The sequence below is a fragment of the Podarcis melisellensis genome, assembly GCF_964234715.1.
Source record: "Podarcis melisellensis genome assembly, chromosome: 12".
Classification (NCBI taxonomy): Eukaryota; Metazoa; Chordata; class Lepidosauria; order Squamata; family Lacertidae; genus Podarcis; species Podarcis melisellensis.
Window position 1 is genome coordinate 41,198,157 of NC_138544.1, and position 6,848 is coordinate 41,205,004.

At 42.0% G+C, this 6,848-nt stretch overlaps 1 long non-coding RNA gene across 1 annotated transcript; it reads left to right on the plus strand.

The window, feature by feature from the left end:
• The first annotated feature begins 509 nt into the window (after positions 1 to 509).
• Positions 510 to 6,283, plus strand: LOC309353460. The gene is made up of 3 exons (XR_014161874.1): positions 510 to 1,023; positions 1,556 to 1,693; positions 5,820 to 6,283. It is a non-coding gene; the product is annotated as an uncharacterized lncRNA (long non-coding RNA).
• Positions 6,284 to 6,848: the final 565 nt, after the last annotated feature.

Consider the following 6,848-nt stretch of genomic DNA (forward strand, 5'->3'; position numbering starts at 1 on the left):
TTACAATCTTGTATGTAAATCCAGGACTGATTTGGTCCTTGATTATATGTTTATTCATCACAGAGCACCCTCTCTCCCTAAATTAGGTCCAGCTATTTGCCTGGGATGATTTACACAGAGAAAATGCATTCAGATTATCTTCTGTTTCTACTGGAGGAGCTAATTCAGAGCCTGCTGCTGCCTAGAATTTATCTTCAATAAACAATGAATTCTCCGTCTGGGAAGAAGACACTAAAATCATCACCTATTTGTAAAGGGTAATTACCATTTCTTCTAAGCAGACACTAATGTTTATTGTTAGTATCAACAATCTACATGCAAGAGTCTAGATTTCAAAGAAAGCAGATGGTAAAAGGGACTCTTCAGAAAACTAGAGTGAAATAGAGTTCATATGTGTTTGCAAGACTTATCTGTTGCCTTTCTGAAGACAGCATGATTGGCTTTGCAGAATAGGAGAAGCCAGTCAGAGGAAAATAAAAGCGGAGTAAGGGATCTTGTCTGGTTTAATCATGTTGTAAAGAGACCCACCCACTGTAGCGTTTGCAAGATTATAAATCATCCACAGACTGGATTAGAGGGAACAAACTTTACAGATTAGTGCCCTGCTACCAAAAGTACATACTAAACTGAAATTAGTCAGGTACTCCTTAACTTCCCTGATGATCTTACCCAGAAATGATTTCCCCCATATAACAATTTCTAAGTCACTTTAGTTCCTACTAACATCACACCTATCATCTCAAGATGTTGTTTTGTCTATTGAATCTTGATTGCTTATTCAGGTGCCCTATAAGATGTTGGCAATGCACCTGGCAGGGCTCTAAACACAGGCCTACAAGCAGGATTTTTTCTCCTAGCCCAGAAGTAACCAACCCATATAATATTGGACTACAGCTCCCATCATCCCTAGCTGGCATGGTCATTTGCCAGAGATCATGAGAGCTATAATCCAACAACATCTGGAGGGCACCAAGTTGGTTATCCCTGGCCCAGCCCGTGGGAAAAGGAAGAGAGCAGGAATCTGTAGGCTGAGCTGTATTTAAAGGGACATCCTGTTTTCCATCATGAGAGAATGGTGGCCATTTTGGTTGCTGTGATCCCAAGCAAATTCACCAAGCAACCCCCGAAAAACCACTTTTTGGGGCCGCAATCTCATGTGGCACCCCAAAATGCATGTTTTTGGGGCACTGTGCCCAAAAAGTGCTTTTTTGGGTGGGGAAACCGTGATACAAATTTCGCAAGATCACAGCAACCAAAATGGTTGCTTTTGCAATAAAAAAAATGAGAAGGCTACGTTTGGGAAGACAGCGCCCCAGATTTTGGCTTCAAAGTGTTGGAAAGTATGCAGTGGGCAGGGGAAGAATGTCTGCCTCAAGAAATATCTGTTTTAGAGATCTAGATGGGGACCTAACAAAAGCACTGGCTCATGTTCTTCAAGATCTTTGTTCTAAGGGGTGCTCAATTTGTATTTGTAAACACACCCACACAAACACCCACACAGACTCCTTTTTAGAAAGACGCTTTTGTGGCACAGTTTGACCACTTTCCTCCTCAGTTTGCTGAGCTGTCGAGGCACGAAAGGGAAAGATGGTCATTGAAATATTACTGTCATGCTGCACAAGAAAACAGGAAGATAAATCACCTTCTGTGTCCTGGTTGCCCAGGGCAACTCCTAATGGATGGGCCTACTCAGGTAAAATCTTACTGCCTTGTCTTTTTTAAAAAAAAAAAAAAATCCAAACAAACTTAAGATGTATTGCCAGATGAAGGGGCTAAACACATGTATCGCTTCACTCAAAAATGTATACGTCCCGCTCTCTTGCATTTTCATCGTTCAGAAATGCTAAAAGGCCCCAGGAAGGCCACCAGAATCCCTTCTGTCTCTCTCACTCCCTCAAGCCGAGAACGGGGCTAGGGCTCATTAAATGCTGCTGTCAGTAGGCCTGGATCCCGTCCCCACACAGCGCCAAGTGATTTTAACCAGGTACACAGAATTAAGAAGAGTTCAGAAGTTCAGGGAGTTGGGACCTGGCAAGTCACCGCCAGGTACAGAGCAAAGCGGCATCCATTTTGGGGATGTTGTTTGTTTGAGGTTTTTGGAGGGAGCAATTTGTGGGGATTCATCAAGAGAAGAACTGATTTGCATGACCCGTTTTTGAGTTTTGACCCTCTCAAGTTTTTTGTGCGGTGAAGAAGTTGGGATTGGAAAGCTCTGTATGGTGACATCACAAGCTACCACATCCTAGAAACCAAAACACTGTGTGAAAATGGTAGGGTGAATCACATCCCGTGGCCTTCAGGCACGTTGGTGACACCCACACACCATGGCTTCCCCTAAATAATCCTGGGAACTGTAGTTTACACCCCACAGAGCTACAATTCCCAGCACCCTTAACACATAAAGTTTCCGGGCTTCTTTGGGGGGAAGCCATAGGCCTGGGGCGGATGTGATCTAGGAATTGTTCACTGTGCTTGTTCGGCGCTGCAAGGAAGACACAGTCTCCACATCCTCAAATGACTTCACGCTTTATCACCTCTCTGGTCTGAGGCCTAATACTGAAAGCATTTTCTAGTACTAAGCACTGATGATTCCTTACTCAAACTCATCTCCAATAACAAATGGAGAGTACAATTCCTTTCAAAACAGAAGTCTGCATTTCGCTATTGCCCTACCTCACAAAATATAGAGAAACCTGTAAACAAAAAAGAGGGGGCAATCAAGCAGGTTTAAACATTGCATTTTTATACCACCTTCCAATAATCTCAGGGCAGCGTACATATCCCTCCCATTATCCTCACATCACTCCTGCGAGGTAGCCACTAGACTGAGGTCACCTGTGAGATTTGTGACTGCCGTCCTCCCCCCACCGCAGCCACTGTAACACACCACCATGAAAACATTGGTGCTTATATGCTTCACAAGTTTCTTCAACCTCTAGAAGACTGTACAGTGGTACCTCAGGTTAAGTACTTAATTCGTTCTGGAGGTCCGTACTTAACCTGAAACTGTTCTTAACCTGAAGCACCTCTTTAGCTAATGGGGCCTCCTGCTGCTGCTGCGCCACCGGAGCCCGATTTCTGTTCTCATCCTGAAGCAAAGTTCTTAACTCGAGGTACTATTTCTGGGTTAGCGGAGTCTGTAACCTGAAGCGTATGTAACCCGAGGTACCACTGTACTTTGAAGAATCTTTTCTGCTCGGTACCTTATGCTCTCAAATGGCAACATCATAATGAGGCACCATTTCATATACAACGAACATACCTTTCCCTTATAAAATCATGCATGCATCAGTGATGTTATATATTACTCCCTCACAAAAACAAACCTGAGCATCTGGCTTAAGCTTGCAAACCCAGGAAATTTGATGGCTGAAATTACAGCTGTGGGCCTTCTCTTGGTGCAGTTAAATAGACCACTGTATCATAATGTTGAGGATATTAGAGATGTATATTATTTCTTCTAACATTCCACAAGATTTTTGGAGGATGGAAACAGGGCAGTGTTGTTTTATAGTACCACAACTATATTTCTTTGGGGCCTGTGGTAACTTTGATGGACTCAAACATGCTCTGCATTTCTCTGTAGTTACCATTCTTGCCAACTATGCAGCATTTTACAGAGTTCTCCTTGAAATTCAGCTTGCTCCCCACTTAGGTTGAAATGCCATGCAAAAACATAGGCTGCGATCCTAACCCCACTTGCTTGGGGGTAAGTCCCACTGAATTCAATAGGGTTTACTTCCCAGTAGGATTGTTAGGATTTCTGTTAGTCAATCGGTGCAAGTCAAGTTATGCTTCTTGTAGTTTAGTCTCTTTCTCTTGTTATGAATTCACCCAGAGCTTTTAATGCTGAACTGACATTGAGGTCTATGTGACCTTTGTGCTATTTAATTTTTTGCTGTTAAATAGCTGTAGCTCATTTTACCCTTGATGAGAAGAGTCCTGGTTTCACTCTGCTTTGCTTCTTTACTGTTCTGAATTGTGTGCTCTACTGTACAACCTGTGTGTACTCCTTGCGATTTGTTTCCTTATCTGTAACCTGGCAATGTGAAAATACATAGTGGGCAGTTATCATAGTGGGCAAAATGAAGGCTTGTGCTTTCTGAGAGGGGTAATATCTATTTCAATTTGGCTTTTTAACAGTGAGGTCTCGTGCAAAGGTGATAAAGAAATCTTGAGCAAGACCCCTGTATTATTATTTTTATCAGTCCAATGTATGTGTGTTGCAGTTAATGTATTCCAGGTAAACCCCACGTTTTTCATATGGACAATATCTCCTGTGTTCTGGGTATTACTTTGGCATACAACGACTGGCATTATGTTTGGTATTGGGGGCTGCTGGAAATGAAATGGGTAAGTTGTGTTTCGGTGATAATCAAAGGAAACGGAAGTAGGGAAGTGTTGAAAGAGACCACCTACGAAATGCACATGACAAAACGCCCGCTTACAAATGTGCTAATGAACTTCCAAACCAACAATGACTGTGGATGTTTAATATCTTATCTTTACTTACTGGATTTTCCATGGTAAGTAATTACAGTCAAACCTCGGTTTTCGAACGCCTCGGCTGCCAAACGTTTCCGAATGGCGAAGACCCGGAAGTGAATGCTTCCATTTTCAAATGCACCTCGCAATCGAACGGCTTCTGAGGTGTGTTTCTCAAATTTCCCCATTGAACTTGCTGGCAGCCCTTTGATCCTCGCTTTTCAAATGTTCAAACAGACTTCCAGAACGGATTACGTTCGAAAGCTGAGGTTCCACTGTATCTAAATTAAATATATCTAAAAAAGTAAAATCTGGTGTTTTGATGACAATGGCATCACGTGGATGCTACAAAAGAAAGTTATGGACCTGAGCAACATCAATTCCAAAATACATTCATGTTTGGAAGCTCCTTTATCAGTGGCAGGTATAAATATTCTGAGCAAAGAAATAGTCTTTTCTTGAATTAATCCTGGGATGGACAAGGCATGAACTCTAGCAAGCTCTTCTATACTAATAAACTTGTTAGTTCTGCAGTGACTAAAAATGTGGCGGCTTTCCCATGGAGAATAACAAAGTACGCTGGCTTGCAAAGTACGGTATGTTTTCACTTTGCGTCTTTGGTGGAATTAGGTTATGGTTCACAGAGTTCCATAAATATTCTCATTTAGTTATGCATGGAATAATTTATATATTTCATGTAGTTCCATTTCTAGCCTGCCCCATCCCTAGGACTTCGAGTGGGTCATAGTTTTAAAATAACAGCACCAGATAAAAATAAGACCCCCTTCCGAAACACCAAACAGAATTTTTGCTGACAGCTTAATCCTGCTCACCAAAAGCGAAATGAAAAGGTTTACGTTGCTTCTGAAAAAAGGTTGAGGTTTACCTTTGGCTGGGTACTCCTCCAAATGTTATGCATTTCCTACAAAGCAGCTTTTATATGTAGTAAAGTAGATGAAATATATGTGAATGGTGACCTTTCCTATATGGTTTTCCCCATTTCATACGGGGAAGTGCTTTCAGGTCTGGAATGTGGAGCATTTGAAACAGCCCAGAGTCTTCTAAGGAAGAGAGTCTCCTGGGGCAGTGTTTGAAGTGTTTCCCTACAACTGTATGAAAATGGCAAGTTCTGGCTAACAGAAATGAAACAGAGGTCTCTTCCACATATTGAGGGAAGTGCCCGCCCCCTCAATGGAAGCACAATTGACTTTTGTGCTTTTGTTGCAATGTGTGAAGTGGAAACTTGTGCATCTCCCACACAGGAAGCACAAAAAAAGAAGCATGGCACTTCTAGATAACCTGTTTATTGAGAATTCATCCTGATTTGTTTGCAGGGAAACCAGATGACACTGGCTGTTCGATGAACATTTATTCTGACGATGATACATCCCACACTTTCCTGTCACATTTCTCACTCCAAACAGTTTTATTTTGGAGTAAGTGGGTTTGTTGTGCAAGAGGACAAAATTGTGCAACCTAAATTTGCCAGTATGTGATTGAATCACCCCCCCTCCAATAGTGACAGTTTGGAAGCACTGCAAGAGTGGAGTCTTATGATCTGTTTTGTTGCATGTAGCACAAAAGAGTCCCCAGAAATAAGCCTAGCTAGTATCACCTGGTGAAATGAGACCTTCCAAAAAGAAACAAATCCCACTGTCTTTCTCCTTTGGAGAGAAGATTCATTTATTTCATTTCTTAATGTATATTTTTGTATAGGTACATAGGTAAAGGTAAAGGTACCCCTGACTATTAGGTCCAGTCGCGGACGACTAAGCTGCTTCTGGCGAACCAGAGCAGCGCACGGAAATCCGTTTACCTTCCCGCCGGAGCGGTACCTATTTATCTACTTGCACTTTGACAGGCAGGAGCTGGGACTGAACTTGCACTTTGATAGGCAGGAGCTGGGACTGAACAACGGGAGTTCACCCCATTGTGGGATTTGAACCGCGGACCTTTTGATCAGCAAGCCCTAGGCTCTGTGGTTTAGACCACAGCACCACCTGTGTCCCTTATAGGAGCATAGCAGAAGTCAATTAATTCAATAATTTCTTGCCATGTTTCTAAATGTGGAAATATTTTGTGGTGATGGGATGTTTTTGCTCTCCTCTTTTATATAGTGCTAAATAAACAATCCCTTTTGATGCTCATTTCTCTGTGAAGATGTTTGATCCTTATCACGCCACTCCCTTATCACTCCGCTTTCATTACATAATTCCAGTGTTCATTCCTGACAGATATTCTGCATAGGTATCCCAGAATCAAGAATTCTAGAACACGTGAAAACACAAACCATTTCTACAGTACATCAAAATAAAAGCAGTTTATTTACTGATGTCATTTATTAAAAAGTGTTTGTACTTTTT